General features: G+C 38.2%; 1 protein-coding gene across 2 annotated transcripts in view; it reads right to left on the bottom strand.

The window, feature by feature from the left end:
* LOC120527430 overlaps positions 1–3,761 on the bottom strand; it is a 56,597-nt gene extending 52,836 nt beyond the window's left edge. For both annotated transcript variants that reach the window (XM_039750838.1, XM_039750837.1), the window contains exon 1: positions 3,746–3,761. The gene's annotated coding sequence lies outside the window, so the exon portion shown is untranslated. The remainder of the gene's footprint in view (positions 1–3,745) is intronic.
* Positions 3,762–17,907: the final 14,146 nt, after the last annotated feature.

The raw sequence follows: 17,907 nt of genomic DNA, 5'->3' as shown, positions 1-17,907 counted from the left end.
GAGTAGGAGACAAGAACAAACCCCTTATGAACCCCAGAATCAACTGGGAAAAATGCAGAGATCCTGCCTCCACTCTGAACAGCACTCACAGTACCAGTGTACAGGTCGGCCATGATATCCAGCAACCATGAACCCTCAGGATGTCCCACTGGGCAGCATGATCAACTGAGTTGAACGCTTTGCGAAAATCGACAAAGGCTGCAAAGAAACTCTGACGATATTCGTGTTTGCGCTCTATGAGAACCCTCAGTGCCAGGATGCAGTCGATAGTAGACTTCTTAGGCATAAAACCAGACTGTTCCAGTTGCTGGTAGATGAGCAAGTGATCACGGATCCTAGTGAGGATGACCCTAGCAAGGGCCTTACATGGCATTGAGAGCAGTATTATCCTCCTGTAGTTGCTGCAATCCAGGCGATCACCCTTCCCTTTCCAAATAGGGATGACAAGTTCCGTTTTCCAGTCAGTTGGGATGATGCCAGTCTACCAAATGGAAGAAAAGATTGCTTGCAATGCCAGGGACAGCCTTACCACCAGCCTGGAGAATTTCACCCCGGATACCGCAGATCCCTGCAGCCTTTCCCCCGCTCAGCTGGTTCACCACGTGTGCAATTTCAGTGAGATTGGGTGGTTCACAGCTAATTGGAGGATCAGCCACAAGAACCGTGGACCCAGGGATATCCAATGTCCTAGCTGGAGGATCAGCTTTGAACAACTGCTCAAAGTAACCAAGAAAGATGCAAATAATCGGTAGCACTAAGAACATCTTAGAATTGGAAAGCACTAAGGTAAGTTATTAGAACTATATTCTGGAAGGCTAAACACCAAAAACATTTTCCTACAAATATGAATGAAAGGATAGAAGCATTGCTTCAGTGATGTATCCTAAAATCTAAGACACTTTTTTAGTTTAACTGAAGGTCATTTCCACCTGCAATATCTTAATTACTAGCTAGAATGCAACACAAATAACCAAAGCACAAAAAAAAAATCCTGGATGAAAGAGAATCATAAGAAATACAAATATAGCATTTTTAACACTAATATATTTTTTAAGATGTCAATACATTTTTAGTCCACTGTCATAAATGAAGTGCACTCAAGAAATGGAAAAGGCAAAAACAAAAAAAAAAGGAATATGCTCCGAGCCAGCATGCTCACATTGGGCCTACATTGGTCCCATATGGGCTTGAAAGTGGTATCATTCTGGGCAGCCAAACTGGGTCTCATCAACTTTTGTCTACGGGTTCCAGATGCGCCCCACATGTGGATGCCCATATGGGATAATGATGGATACCAGATGGGTCACAAGAGGGAACCTTTTGGGTAAACACAAGTTGCCCCACATGGGTTTTATGTATGTGTATAGTGCAACTTCAGTATTGGGTACATATAGGTTCCTGCATGGGTTGTAAGTGAACATTTCAAGGGTGTCTTGTGGGCTGCATGGGCTACCTTATTTTACACAACTAATCCTCCCCCAGCCAAAAAAAAGAATAAAGAGCCCAATCAAAGAATGCAGTTAATATTGTTTATTATATAAACTAATAACAAAATGAAATAACAATATGAATGTTTTTATTTCTGTAATTTAATATTGCTCAATAATGCAACATATGCAACATAAATTTTGAAGAATGCAAAATAAATTATATTGACAGTTACAGTAATCTATGCACTTAAATATTATTTACATAATGTATGTATTAATGAAATCTTTGAATAATAATAAATATCACAAATTTTCTTCCGTTTTGTCCACAATGAGTAATCATGGAACTCAAACTGTGTGCCTCAAGAATGTCTGACTGCCGGTAGGAAAATTATTTTTTTTCCATGGAGGTCGGCCCGGTGCTCATGTGACCCATCAGAAATCATTTGATTCGTTCATGTTTTTCTCAAAAAAAATACCTAATTAACTGACACACACACAAATGTTATGAGGAAAGAGTACCAGAACAGTGTATAAAATGTGAATCTTTTATATATATACCTTGTAAATTTAATATATACATATATGTGTGTGTGTGTATGTAACATAAATAGATGCTATTCATATATATACACAAAATCATTTATAAAATGATAACCTATTTAACAACCCATGTGCTAGCCCAAGTAATACCCACCTGGGTTGCCCTTGTAGGCCCCAAGCCCAGCCCTTCATTCAGCCCCACTCACAGTCCACTGCCCAGATAAATCCAAGGTGACCCGCCTGAATCCTGAGTAGGCACTACATGAACTTGATGGCTGAGGTGGATGATGGATGTACAGGGAAATATAATAGGTGGTTAGATATAACATTGTTCTCCCCTTAAGGGTATACCTCTCAGACCCAAAAATCCTTATTTGGAACACAGTAAAGTAGGACATTGATATTTAGGAAAAGTACATAAATAAAGACATCTTTAGAAACTTCACAAATGTCAGGAACAGCTACCAACTAAAAGATATATTTTCTCATGAGCAATGAGCAAAAATGGAAATTCAGTGAGCTTTTCCACCCAAAATAAGCCAAAAATATTAATTTCTCATAAATATGAATACCTGTGCCAGGAAAAAAAATCCACATTGAGAACAACAAGTAATTCCCTCTATTCCAATAGAGTGGTAGAAAATAAAAGACAACAACTTTGACCCGGAAGGAAACCCTCCAGAAATACATTTTCTGAAAATGTTTCAGTGGAAACAACAGAGCTTATGAACTGTCATTGTTTCTGGCTTAACTAGCTGTAGACAGAGAAGCTTTTAAGATAAAATACCTTAATAGGTATTTATTTCAGTCATGTTCTTTGGAAGTTTACATTGAATACAAAATAATATTCTTTGGAATTAATGAAATAAAGGTGAAATAAAAAATACATGCAGTTTTTGAACGTTGCTGTCAGCTAAAAGAAAATGTAAGCGTCAAAATGTTCAGAAGACAACAGATTTAAAAGTGTGAAAAATATGCAGCAAATCACATTTTTAAAAGATAATTTTATTTTAATCGATTTGAACAAGCATGTGACAGATGACCTGCATTATGCCACTACAGAAAAGAACACAATGCAGGTGTGAACAAGGCTTTGAAAACAATATTCCCTGTTTTCCTCCTATGAAAGCCTTTCAGATTTGCAAACAACTCTCATTTGTGAGTTCAAATGCTAAATTGTCTGCAAAATTAATTTTAGTGTCAGTTTTATGCAACTGCATGCAACTTGAAACTTTTCTGTTTTAACTCACCACGAATGTTGACTAAAGCAAAACTGTAAAACATAACCCATCACCAGTTCACTCTGTGACATTGTGCCAACATTCATTTATGGAGTAGTCATTTAAGAGCATGTTTTTAGGTTTAATACCTGGAATTGGATAAGCAGGTTAGGAAATCAATTGATGAACTTACTAAAAGTTTTATCTCATATCAACACAAGCAATTAAGAGTATATTTATTTACATTTGAGTATGCATAGTTGTCCAGAATGCACTTCTCGATATGCTTTCAATTAGTGTTATTCTAGCAATTTCAGTTTCCCTAATGAAAACAAACCCTTATTGCAATACAAAATGTATACTTGGTGATTGATGCTACACTGTTCTGCAGAATATATACTGTTATTAGCATGGTTGTGCTCTTTTTTCAATCATGTGATGTAATAAAACTATACATATCTTAAACTGTTAATATGTTTTAAGTAAACCATTACCAAAAGTTAGAGAATACCAACAGATAATCAAGAATTGAGGAAAAGAAACACAACTAACCTTTCTCAAGTTACTATAGACTGGGACATATAAAATGCCTGCCTGAGTATTTTGAACAGTCAGAAGACACTAAAATTTATTCTATCCTGGGGAGAAATACAATTTAGAGGTATCAGCTCTGTAAATATTCTAATAAACTCAGAGGATTTCAGACTGAATAATTATAATGATAATATTTGATTTACTATTTCAAAATAAATAAATTATTATACGAACCACTTCTTTTACTGATGTCATTGTTGATAAAAATGTTGAATCCCCCAGCTTCAAGTGGTTAAGTCCATTTGGTAGAGTTTTCTTTCTGATTTCCACTGTTATTGAAAATGATGACATTGAATACTTTCAAGTCATCAGCAACTATTTAATATAAGGTAAAGGATGCCTGAATAAACAAATATTTTCATTATGTCATTTATTGAATTAACAAAGTAGTAGCAGGGTGTTATACCATGTTAGCCATTATGGATGAAGTGAGAAGTCAAGCAAAATGACACCTTTTATTGGCTTACTAAAAAGATTGCAATATGCAAGCTCTTGAGGCAACTCAGGCTGCTTATTCAGGCAAGATATAAGTTATTCAACACAAACTGATACTGTGTGAAAAAGTAATTGCCACCACCCCACAGTTAATAACAGGTTGGGTCACTGTTACCTACACTGACTGCAAACAGACACTTTCTATAATGTTAATATCAGTTTTTCACGTCTCTAAGGTGGGATTTTATTCTTGCTGTTTCTTACAGAATTCCTTTATTCAGAAACAATAGCAATTTTTGCTCATTTCCATTCCTGTTACAGCATCAGTATTGGGTTTATGTCTGGACTTTAGCTACGTCAATCCTAATTCTCAACTTTGTTTCTTTGCATTCTTTCTGATGTGATCTTGAATTTGTGTTTTGGATAATTGTTAAATTTCAGCTCATGGTCACATGCCTGGACAGTCTTCTAAAGAATTTTCTGATACAGAGAAGAATTCATGATTCCTTCAATTATGGAAAGTTGAAAGCTCTTCAGTTTTTTAAGCAGCAGAGAATCCCAACACCTTCCCACTACAACTTCCAAGTGAAAGGTTTTAGGATCATCCGGATGCTTTCTTGAAAATGAGGAATGCTGATTTTTGTTCCTTTTGATTAGAGGTGGTTATTGACTTGCTGATTATGGAATCATGAACATTGACTTCTGTTGAAGCAAGACAAACCTGAAGTTTTTTTGATGTTTTTTTGTGATTTTTCTCAATGAGATTATGCTGTCACCTTGATACATTTTGGCAGGCCAGCCATACCTGAGAAGATTCCAAACTGTTCCAAATGTTTTCTTTTGAGTGATTATAACTTTTACTATTATTAAGAGGAGTCCCAGATCCAAAGCAGCTGTTTCAAGACAGACAGATACTGAATCAACAATTTCCTTTTTATGCATTCCAAAATTTGCTTTGACTGTGGCATTATGTGCTTATTTCATCTTTTGCTGGTGACTTGAGTAAGATGGTTAGGCTCAAAATAAGTGGGAATTATAGAGAGCAAGTTTAATTGTAATTAATGTACACTCAATCAACTGACACTATCTCTAACCCTTTAATTGGCTTCTATCTCTTCTTAATCATTCATCAGCTAATATTGGTTGGTGAGGTTTTAACAAGATGTCTTCATTGTATTTAATTTCTTATCAACCAACACCAATTCTCAAATCCAATCTGTAATATTCCATGTCTTCTTTTACATTATTGATCTACTTTGTATTTCCTTCTCTCTATTTCTCTACTCTTACCTCCTAGCTGTAAAAAGCAGATGGTAGTTGTGTCTCCTCTGTTCTTGTTACATGCCCAGACCAAACTAGTCTTCTTTCAATTATTTTATTGATTAATATTCTTTTCTGCTGTAACATTTGCCTGATTACTTCATTTTGTATTTTATCCCTTTCTTAATTTGCCCAATATTCTTCTTGTCTTCTAATGACACCAGCACTCTGATCCATATAGTAACATGAGATTTCAAGTGTTTCATTGAGTTTAATGTTTAGTTTGTTGGATATATTTTTTGTTTTCCAAATTTTGTTCAGTTTCCCAAATGCAGCTAAAGCCAAACCTATTCTGCAGATCATATCCCTTATTGCCTGTCCAGCTTCAGTTACAAATCCTCCCAGATATAATTATTTATTTACTTGTTTAATATCTTGCCCATCAGTTTTTACCTGTGGTTCCTCTTGATGTTTTCTATTAGTTATTATTAAAGTGTGATAACTGTGTTCATTAGATAAATGAAGAAAGTTTAAAAATGTGGTAATTGTTCAGTCAGGTGCCCTTTATCAAATTTGTTAAAGGCCTGAAAACATTCAGTGTGAAAATTTGCAGTGACAAAGGAAAGGAAAATATCACTGTAGAAAAACAATGGTGTTTACACGAAAATATATCAATAGTGTCAATGTCAACTTTATTTATATAGCACATTTAAAACAACATAGGAATGCTGTGGTCAAAGTGCTTTACAATAAAAGAAGGAAAAACATACAATTAACATAAAAAACATAAATAGAAATAAAATAAATGAGCATAAATAAAATAAATAATAAATACAGTAGAAGTAATGTTACATAATCACAATGAGGAAACCATCAATATTACTGAAGTTCACGGAATGCAAGTGAATAGAAATGAGTCTTTAATCTTGTTTTGAACAGTTCAATTGTGGACCACTCCTTTATGTAGTGAAGTAAAGAGTTTCACAGGCGAGGTGCAGCAGCTGCAAATGCTCTGTCCCCCTTAATTTTACACTTGGTACGTGGGACAACAAGAGACAACTGACCAGAAGATCTAAGCACTCTGGATGGCTGGTGTAAACACACAATTCGGATAAATAGGCAGGTGCAAGCTTATATAAAGATTTTAAAACTAGCAACAAGATTTTAAAATCAATTCGAAAACTGACAGGCGGCCAGTGTAAAGAAGCTAAAATAGGAGAAACAGAATCAGACTTTCTTGCCCAAACCAGAAAACGAGCGGCAGCATTCTGGACCAACTGTAACTTGCGTATCAGGGATTTGCTAATCCCAGAATACAGCGAGTTGCAGTAATCAAGGCAAGAAAAGACAAAAGCATGAGTAGCTTTCTCATGATTCCTAGAAGATAAAAAAAAGACTTGATCTTACCTAATAGACGAAGCTGGAAAAAGCTCTTGACTACAGAATTAACTTGTTTCTCAAAAGAGAGGTTACCTTCAAAGATGTAGTGCTGTATTTGTATTTGTTAATGCAATATATCCATTCATTTTCTTAACCCATTTTTTCATTTACAGGGTTTTTTGGAATTGCTCAGCTAGGACATGAAGAGGTTTGTGGAGGAACGGTATTAAACCAAATTTGGCACAGGAGAGAGTTTTAAAATGGGTCAATAACCACTTACTACACAGCTGCAAAATCACTGAACTAGAAGATGAACTATGACCTCCAAATGGAACTATCCACATCTGTACCTACTACCTTTTCTAAGTGTGGACCCCTTTAAAAGGTTCATTTCATCAGTCATGAGTTGTTTCATAACCGACAAAGGGAAGGTTACTGTCAGCATTATTCTGCTCTGTGCTCACAATATTTCTATTGCTTTGTTATATTGTATTGAGGATTACTTGTTTTCTGTTCTGTGTATTGTATTGTATTTACCCACTTTTTTGACACCAACCGCATGCCCAACCTGCCTAGAAACGGGTCTGTCTTTGAACTGCCTTGACTCCCAAGGTTTCTTCCATTTTTTTTCCCTACAAGGGTTTGTTTTTTTTTTTTTTATCCTTATCTTCTTAGAGAGTCAAGGATGGAGGGCTGTCAAAAGGCAGGGTCTGTTAAAGCCCATTGTCACTTCTTGTGTGATTTTGGGCTATATAAAAATAAATTGCATTGTATTGTAATATTATTATGCAATAGATAATGCCAGCAGTGTCCTCATACACCTTACTATTTACCTCAAATGGTATCTCAACAATAAATGGGGCATTAACCAAACAGGACCTTAACTTTTCTTCTTCGTCTTAACTTTATATGCTTATTTTGCACAACTGAAACTAATATCACATCCTTTATGTAAACCAAATACAGAAACTTAGAAGGAGATATGTCTTGTTTGAAAGTTCTATTTCATTTTGACAGTGAGTAAGGGATTCACCTTATAAACAAAAAAAAAATGATCTATTTGGTAAAGGTGTTTTTTTTTTTTTCTATTCCAGGGTTGTAAGGAACTGGAGGAAGAATAAGAAATCAATCCATTCCTCATCAAAATATTTAATACAGTTTAGAGTCTGCAGAAGATGTTGCAACACTGGACAAAAAGCAGAAAACAGTGCTAAATCTGGCATACTAATATACATATTTTCTGATGGGCTTATAAACTCTGTCAGGCAGACTGCAGTTTGTGAGACTCAATGACTGGAGCACCACCAGGAACAATCCAGTCTCTGTTTCTCTTTGCTCTGTACACCTCAGACTACAAATATAATATAAGGTCATGTCACTTGCAGAAATTCTCAGATGAATCCGCACTTATGGGGTGTATTGATAAAGAAGATGAAACTGAGTATAGGAGTCAGGTGCAGAACTTTGTTTCTTGTTACTTAACATCACCAAAACCAAGGAACTGTTAATTGACTTTTGATGCACCAAAGAGCCTGTATTTAAATGTTATAAATGTATTCCTGGTTCAAAAACATTAGATCATTTCAAATGAAACCTTCATCATAAATGTTCAGATACATTGATTCACAAATTAGAGAGGTTATTTGAAACTTATTTCATTGAATGTACTCTTTTTTTTCAATCACATATCTGTTCTTTTTCTTATTCTGGGTAACTTTTATATGATTGCAAATACTGACTTCCTTGCTACCTACCCTGTAACAAATCACACATTTTTTTTCTAAGCCTTGAAATAAAATTTGATTGGTTATACTATTACATCCAATGAATAAGTAAATTATTTATAGGAATAGGTCTGCTATTATTTTCAATTTTAATATTTATACTTTACATAACATGAGTAAAGGTTATATATATTTTGCAGGTTTTGTCAAAAATACTACCATTGAGAATCATTTTTTGCTGATTTGCTACGATATTTTAGCTCAAAGGTTGTTGTTAGCAATATTTTAGACAGGTAAAGGTTCATATTGACCCGAATGAACAAAGTCTAAAAAATGTGTTTGCTTTGTCTTTGAGTGATACCCTTGATCCATCTAAATTCTTGCTGTTCTCATCTATTTTGCCAGATTTGCTTGTGTGATGTTCAACAACATTTGGCTTAATTTCCCTATTTTTAGTACACAAAGTGCTTGTCAATGTAATGCCAACAGAGTGTGCAAAGAACTACTGGGTACTTTTTTTAATACAATATTTTAAAATCATTTATATAACAATGCTTATGCTTTAAAAGGCAGTTTATTGTAATCTAGTTTATTTAAGCCATTCATAGGTCTTTATTAATGATTAAACATATTGATGTTATTTTTCTATGCTATGTGAAATACAGTAGTTTATGTTCTAAATAATTTTGCTATGTATTATGAAGTATTATAAAAACTGAAATGGTCTACATAGAGTTTTTTTTTGTATGCTCATTTTTTGTGATACTACTTAGATTTCTCTAAATCTGGATTTTAAAAAACATCCTCATTGTCTCCAGAAATGGATATGCTGACATAACACCGGAGATATAGCCTATGAGGACTAGTGACATTTTTTTCACATATCAGCTTCTCTAACTACACTAACAGTATTTACTGTCAATTTAAAATAAATATTAACATTATTGACTTTTTATGATTTACTTAGTGCCTTCAATGTGATGCTTGCTACTGTATACAAATATATTTTAAAATAGGAAGATCTGAAAGAAAAGCTGGGGAGGAGATGCAGGACCAAGCTGTATGGAGAGGATTAATCAGGCATAGAAATGGGAAGAAAGGAGAGAGGAAGAAGAAAACAGAAATGTGTAAAGATAACACCTCAAATTACAGAAATCCTGAATTATAATAGGAATTCAATTATGGCTGATAAAGAGGTTAGTACTGCTGCCTCATAGGCCTATAGTCCTGAGCCCGATTTTTGTTTGTATGGTATTTGCCTATCCTTCCTCGGTTTTCCCCCCATGCCCTTAAAGATGTGTGTTGTAGATTTAATTGTTAATTCTAAATTGTGTGTGTGAGCGAGACTTGTGATGGACAGGCACCCGAGCAGCCATTTCTGCTGGTATTGCTTTAACAGAAACCTGCCATGCTATATGCTCTTATTATGCATTCCTACATCCATCTATCCACTTTCCAAAAAATGCAATAATGGCACTGTTATGAACCCAAAACAACAACAAAGGATGAATACAAAATAGGAAAAATGTATAAAGAAAAAGAGAAATGAAAAAATTGTGGGTCTGTATACAAAGGTTTTGCCACCCTTTCTGACAAGGTTTACCTGTTGTGTTCCTGAAAGTAGCACACAAAATACCATTCCCATCTTGTCTATTGTGTCTCTCTATCACAACCTTGCCCACTTGTCTTCCTTTAAATGTAGACTTTGCTCAAAATCAATTCCTAAGCTCAAATTGTTTCTAGCTGTGATGCATTTCTATACTCTAATGGCAGTTTTAGCTTTTGGAGCACAATATTAACTCTCTCCTGACGCACTTACACATTAATTTTCTTATGTATCCATGATGCATACAGGACAGACTGCCTACTAGAGACTTCTGCACTCCCACACTGGTGTATATAGTGCCTATAAAAAGTATTCACCACTTTGGAATTTCTCACAAATAAAAAATCCAAAATAACTGATTGTATAAGTATTCACCCCCTTCAACTCAGCAGTTAGTAGATGCATCTTTGACAGCCATTCCAGCCTTGAGTCAATGAGCACAGGTCTCTGCTCATCTGCACACTTTTCCCATTCTTCTTTAAAGCTGCATAGGAATCATAGATGAATAGCCATTTCCAAGTCCAGCCAAAAATGCTCAATTGGATTGAGATCTGGACTCCGACTCGGCCATTCTGCAACATTAAAATTGCTGTTCTTAAGCCATTCCTGTGTAACTTTGGCTTAATGGTTTTGGTTGTTTTCTCACTGGAAAGCAAATCTCCCATGGCTCTGGTTTCTCGAAGACTGCATCAGGTTTTCCTCTTGTATTTCACTGTATTTTACTGCATTCATTTTATTCTCTACCCTCACAAGTCTTCTAGGGCCAGCTGCAGAGAAGCATTCCCTTGGTCCAATGCTGCCACCATAAGTATGGTCCATCCATCCATCCATCCATCCATCCTCTTCCACTTATCCGAGATTGGGTCATGGGAGCAGCAGCTTGAGCAGAAATGCCCAGACACGGTCAAACACCTTTTCCAAGTCAACAAAACACATATAGACTGGTTAGACAAACTCCCATGTACCCTTCAGGTTCCTGTTATAGGTGTAGAGCTGGTCCACTGTTCCACGACCAGGACGAAAACCACACTGTTCCTCCTGAATCCGAGGTTCGACTATCCGATGGACCCTCCTCTCCAGGACCCCCGAAAATACTTTTCCAGAGAGGCTGAGGAGTGTGATCCCTCTGTAGTTGAAACATACCCTCCGGTCCCCCTTCTTAAAGAGGGGGACCATCACCCCGGTTTGCCAATCCAGAGGCACTTTCCCCGATGTCCATGCGATGTTGCAGAGGCGTGTCAACCAAGACAGTCCTACAGCATCCAGAGCCTTGAGGAACTCCAGGTGTATATCATCCACCCCCAGGGCCCTGCCACCAAGGAGTTTTTTGACCACCTCGGTGACCTCAGTCTCAGAGATGGGGGAGCCCACCTCCAAGTCCCCAGGCTCTGCTTCCTCATTGGAAGGCATGTTAGTGGGTTTGAGGAGATCTTGGAAGTACTCCCCCCACTGACCCACAATGTTCAATGAGTTGAAGTCAGCAGTGCACCATCCCCACCATATACAATGTTGACACTGCACTGTATCCCCCTCCTGAGACGCCGAATGGTGGACCAGAATCTACTCGAAGCCATCCGAAAGTCGTTCTCCATGGCCTCCCCCAACTCCTCCCGCGCCCGAGTTTTTGCCTCAGCAACCACCGAAACTGCATTCCGCTTGGCCTGCCAGTACCTATTAGCTGCATCCAGAGTCCCACAGGACAAAAGGGTCCTGTAGGACTCCTTCTTCAGCTTATGAGCATCCCTCACCGCTGGTGTCCACCAATGGGTTCGGGGATTGCCACCACGACAGGCACCGACTACCTTACGACCACAACTCCGGTCAGCCGCCTCAACAATAGAGGCACAGAACATGGCCCATTCGGACTCAGTGTCTCCCACCTCCCTCGGGACGTGGTCGAAGTTCTGCTGGAGGTGGGAGTTGAAGCTATTTCTGACAGGGGACTCTGCCTGACGTTCCCAGCAGACTCTCACAATACATTTGGGCCTACCAGGTCTGACTGGCATCCTCCCCCACCATCAAAGCCAACTCACCACCAGGTGGTGATCAATTGACAGCTCCACCCCCTCTTCACCCGAGTGTCCAAGACATGTGGCCGCAAGTCCGACAGCACGACCACAAAGTCAATCATCGAACTGAGGCCTAGGGTGTCCTGGTGCCAAGTACACATATGAACACCCCTATGCTTAAGCATGGTGTTCGTTATGGGCAATCCGTGACGAGCACAGAAGTCCAATAACAAAGCACCACTCAGGTTCAGATCGGGGGTGCCATTCCTCCCAATCACGCCCTTCCAGGTCTCACTGTTATTGCCCACATGAGCATTGAAGTCTCCCAGCATATGAGGGAGTCCCCAGAAGGTATGCCCTCTAGCAAACCCTCCAGGGACTCCAAAAAGGGTGGGTACGCCAGACTCTGTTCGGCACATACGTACAAACAACAGTTAAGACCTGTCCCCCCACCCGAAGGAAGAGGGAGGCTACCCTCTCGTCCACTGGTGTAAAGTATGGTGTGTTTATCATAATCTGCATGCTTAGCTTACATCACACATGGCATTTAGTCTAATGGCCAAGAAGCTCCATTTTGGTGTCAACATAACATAGAACCTTCTTTCAGTTGATTCCAGAGTTTCCCATGCTCCTTCTAGCAAACTTCTGCCAAGATGTTGTGTGTGTGCGTTTTTTAACAGTAACTCTCTTTAACAGTAACTTTCTCTTTGCCCACTCTGCCATAAAGTTGTGATTGTTAAGCACCCTGGTAACACTAGTCATCTTCTTGCATGATCACTCTGTTTTTGTGGATGTCCTGTTCTAAGCAGATTTTCAGATGTACCATAACTGAACTCCAAGGCATATTCGGTGCACTTGGATATTTTCTTGTCTCCATCCTCTGATTTGTGCTTATCAGTCACCTTTTCACAGAGTTGTTTGGAGTGTCCTTCTGTCTTTATAGGTAAGGCCACAATGCTGACTCACCACAAGCTGGTCGTTCCAGATGAGGTGCATTTAGACTACAATCCATTGAAACCTGTTGATTACAGGCAGGTGACCTCAATGTAATAAATCATATAACTTCTAAAATTAATTGGCTGCACTAGTGATGATTTAGGTGTGTCATATTAAAATTATGAGGTAACCACAATGGATAGAGGCTGACACAATACAATATGTTTGAAAAGGTGTATGGGTAGTCAGAACATGCACAGCTCAGTGCTTTGCAATTAGTCTAGTAAAAACCAAGGTTGTTCTGCTGTGGGATTGCTCCATTGTTGAACAACACATTGTAGTGAGATTTCTATGGGCAGAGGGATGAAACCTGCTGAAATTCAATGAATGATGTTGGCTCAGTACGAAGTGAAAATGACTTTAACATCCCTTACCCTTACAGCTCTAACACCTTGTGACCATCACATAGTTGCAGGCTCACCTCTTATGCAGTGCAAACTCAGATTTGGGAAAAGCCATAAAGCTTCTTCTTCCAATGAAAGAAGAAATTAGTGGAACGATACAAGAAATGTATCATCCTACGTTCATCAACTCACAGTTACTGGTGTTAAAGGGTAGGTTGCATTTACTTTTTGGTGCTTCCTTAGTACTTCTGTGATCAATTACACAGGTGTACATAAAAAAAATTGTGATTATTAAAAAATGAAAAACATTTTTCTCCATCATATAACATTTAAAAAAAAACATTTTAGCTGCCAATTACAGTTTTGTATTGCCTTTGCACTATAATGAATAAAATATTAATGTTTTGTTTTAATGATAATTTGTTTGAATGTAACATTTTCTTATGTTAAAATCTATGCATAAAGCAAAACAGCAATTTCATTTGATTTCAAAGTCCAAATATAACTGGAACTGAACATGTTGAGTCATAGCAGCAAGTAGCTGCATGTGAAGCCATTAGAAAAATAAAATGTCTGGATTCCCAACAATGATAAACTTCATTGGAGAGTAGTAAACAGTACAGTATAATTAGTACACTTGAAAATGATCAGTGAAGAGTTCGTTTTTTGTTACATTTGTGAAAAGTTTGAACACTGGCACTGATCTGGTGAAACGGACTAACAGTGAACCTTCACAGTGCCTGCTTAATTTGTGCTGAGAAACTAAGACAATGGACAAAAGGTAAGAAGAAGGCACTTGCTTTAGGTATTTCGATAAAATGGTGAGAACACAAAGATTATATAGATGATTGTTATTTTTATTGCTGCACAATACAAAGATATAACAAAAAATCAGAAAAAAAATTTTTACTCTAACCTTCCATTACCAATAAGATCTGAACCTCATGGACCTGATGCACCAATCCCTACTTCATAAATAGTCTTCATTCTGTAGAAACTCACTCAAAGAGAGAAAGCATGAGACTTCAGGTGATGATGCAGTGACCCACAGTCATTCACTCAGAATGAACTTAGTGATTTAGAAAGGAATCTAAGCCCTACCAACGATGCTGCAGAACTCTGACAAAACAATAAAAGCTTATTACATCCAGAAGAGAGTTTGCAGCATATTTTAAGAAACATTTTAACAGGATAATTTTAGGATGGTTCTACGTATTCTGACAACTTTTTTCATCTTACTACCCAGTCCAGATGTTCTTCCTTGCCTTTCACCCAGCACTGCCAGAATATCTCTAGTTTCAAGGTATGAGAATGTTACATCACAAAAGAAGAAGTCATATTTCTCTATTATAAAAAAAAAATCTGGAGAGGGAGACTAGGGAGAAGAAACGTGATCTTCTCGGAAGACAATTTGACTTCCTGTGAGAGACACTTTAAAGTCACGCAAAGACAATTTGATGTCCCGCGGGCCCAGGCGGTGAGACAACATTTAAAACAAGTTCATGGACATCTAACCAAGCAGTTGTTGGAATGCTTTTGGCAGACAGACATCATGTTCTCCCTGCTCTTAAAACACGACAAGCGACAAGCAGAACACACAGCTTGCCAGCAGCAGGAAGCCAGCAAATGATCCGACCGCTTCTCCTTAGTGTGCCTTCAGCCCTTCACACCCTTCACAATGCAAGCTGCAGGGACGCGAAGTGGCAAAAGGAAAGCTGCTGTACAGACTTTGAAATGATTGACACAAAGCGGGACAAGCAGAAAACGCAGCTCACAAGCAGCAACAAGCCAGCAGAAGATCCGACTGCAACTGCTTAGCGTGCGTTCAGCCCCCCCTTCACAACGTGAGCGGCAGAGACACAAAGCGGCAAAAGGACAGCTGTTGTACAGGCTTTTAAATGATCGACACACAGCACGACAAAAAGAACACGCAGCTCGCCAGCAGCAGCAGCAGAAAGACAGCAGATGATCCGACGGCATGTCCATAGCATGCGCTCAGCCGCCCCCCTTTGCAACACAAGCAGCGTTATACATCCTAAGAGAAAGATTAACCATGCCCGTGGCCAGAAATAAAGGACAAGAATTGTTTTTACCAAAGTTTGAAAGTAAAAGTGAAAATAATGCATATGTAACAATTCTCATGAAAATAACAATCTCTTTAAATTGTATATCCAGTAAACCAAACCCAGGGGTGGGCGAGCAAAATGAGCAGGAGGCAGAGCCCCCTAATTTATGATATTTTTTCACAGTGCTTTCTTAGTCTTTGCCTCTTTTAGACTGCTTTTTGCTTTTTTCGTGGCAACATGTTTCTTCTTTCATGTCTGATGTTGTTACTCTCTGTTAGTTCATTGGTTGCTAATGAATTCTGTATTTTTAGGAATGTGCTATATTTAGAAATCGTTAGGAGCAATTTAGTTTTACAGACACTTCCACTGGCTTTGTAGAGGCTGGAAGGAAATGGGAGTTCTTACATGCTCATTGTGTGACTGCATTTAGGTCAATTTTTTGTCAGGCTATATTGTATCTGTTACTTCACCCATCCTACTGTATAACCATCCATTGCAGAAATAACTAAGGATTTGCATTATTTTCATGTCTCTCTTATGATACTCTTTTTTCAACAGAACATGTCACGGTAATACATTTTCAGACATCCTATGTTTATCTGCATATGGGCAACATGTTGGATGTAGCAGATTTATCTGTCTCTTTGTTACTTCTACAGTCCAGGGACCTCATGTATAAATGGTGCATATGCACAAAAATGTTGCGTAAGCCCGTTTCCACGCTCAAATCGAGATGTATAAAACCTAAACTTGCCATAAAGCCATGTACATTTTCACGCTAGCTAAAACCCTGGCGTACGCAAGTTCTCCGCTCAGTTTTGCAAACTGGAGGCACCCAGAGTCAAAGCAGTGCTACTGTTCCAGTGTGGTTTCCCTTTCTTTTTTAGATCCCTGATAAATATATATAAATATACTAAAATTAATCGCATATTCTGTATTAGTTTAATGCATTTGATTGTAATTAACCTGTAACAATATAATGGTCGTTGTTATACAGCATCAAGTACATGCTGCCTCAGCCATGCTGTCTGTTTGAACTGCTCTTACATGGAAAACGCTTCAGAGCCTTTCCTGTGTGGACCTCGCGGTTCAGAAACAGTTTCATCACATGTTCATAATTAAACATGTACTACGAAGATATTTCGATGTTCCTTAAAAGTTTTGAAGAATCGGCATTCTAAGCTTACAGATGGCTTAACGTCTATTACAGAGCTGATTGTGTGGCGATTGGGTATTTGGAGAAAGAAAAGTAAGGACAGGAATTGGGGGTTAGTACGTTTGAAAGAGACAGTACTGCTGCAATAAATTATTTCATCGAATTTCGTGCATGGCGCAGCAAGCATTTGCGTCACCATATTCCCATGTTTAATAACATGCTTTAACTCCTATATCATGAAAATGTTATCAAGTATATATCTCACTATTTTAATTATTCAGAGAACTGTCATATAACGAATGTAATGGATTCTGTGTCCTGTCAGAGGAAGAGAATGCCCGTTTAATAAGCATGTAATGATTCACACTCATAGAATACATCCATCCATCCATCTTCCAAGCCGCTGAATCCGAACACAGGGTCACGGGGGTCTGCTGGAGCCAATCCCAGCCAACACAGGGCACAAGGCAGGAACCAATCCTGGGCAGGGCGCCAGCCCACCACAGGACACAAACACACCCAGGCTTTTTAGAATTGCCAATCCACCTAACCGGCATGTCTTTGGACTGGGGGAGGAAACCGGAGCGCCCGGAGGAAATCCACGCAGACACGGGGAGAACATGCAAACTCCACGCAGGGAGGACCTGGAAGTGAACCCAGGTCTCCTAACTGCAAGGCAGCAGCACTACCACTGTGCCACCCTCATAGAAAACATAGAAGATCAAATACAAAACAAAGCATTTAACGTGCTACTTTAGTTACGATGGGATTTGAGAAACTAGTAAATTAAAAGATTTTAAGATGAAGTTTATGATGTTCTACGTTAATGACAAAATAAACAATGTGATTAAAGTCGAAATTTTGAGATTAAAGTTAACATTTCGTGCTTTTTCCCCCACTGTGTGCCTATTTTTTTTTCTCTGTATCCTAATAAGCTTTTATATGACACTCAGGCAGTGGGCTACAACTCGCCTTTTCACGGCGACTTTGATATCTGACAAGTTCTTTTTTATTTCGGGTGCTGTGCGACTTTGTGAACTTGAGCTTTCGAGTTTGTCACTCGATCAACTTCCTTTTGTTGTTTAAACCAACAAATAATCGTTTTTCCTTGCCACCACTTGGTATTCGCTGAAATTCTTCTATT

Source organism: Polypterus senegalus, chromosome 4, assembly GCF_016835505.1.
Source record: "Polypterus senegalus isolate Bchr_013 chromosome 4, ASM1683550v1, whole genome shotgun sequence".
NCBI classification, from domain to species: Eukaryota; Metazoa; Chordata; class Cladistia; order Polypteriformes; family Polypteridae; genus Polypterus; species Polypterus senegalus.
The sequence above is the reverse complement of the archived record's forward strand: the minus strand, read 5'-3'. Positions and strand labels throughout refer to the sequence as shown.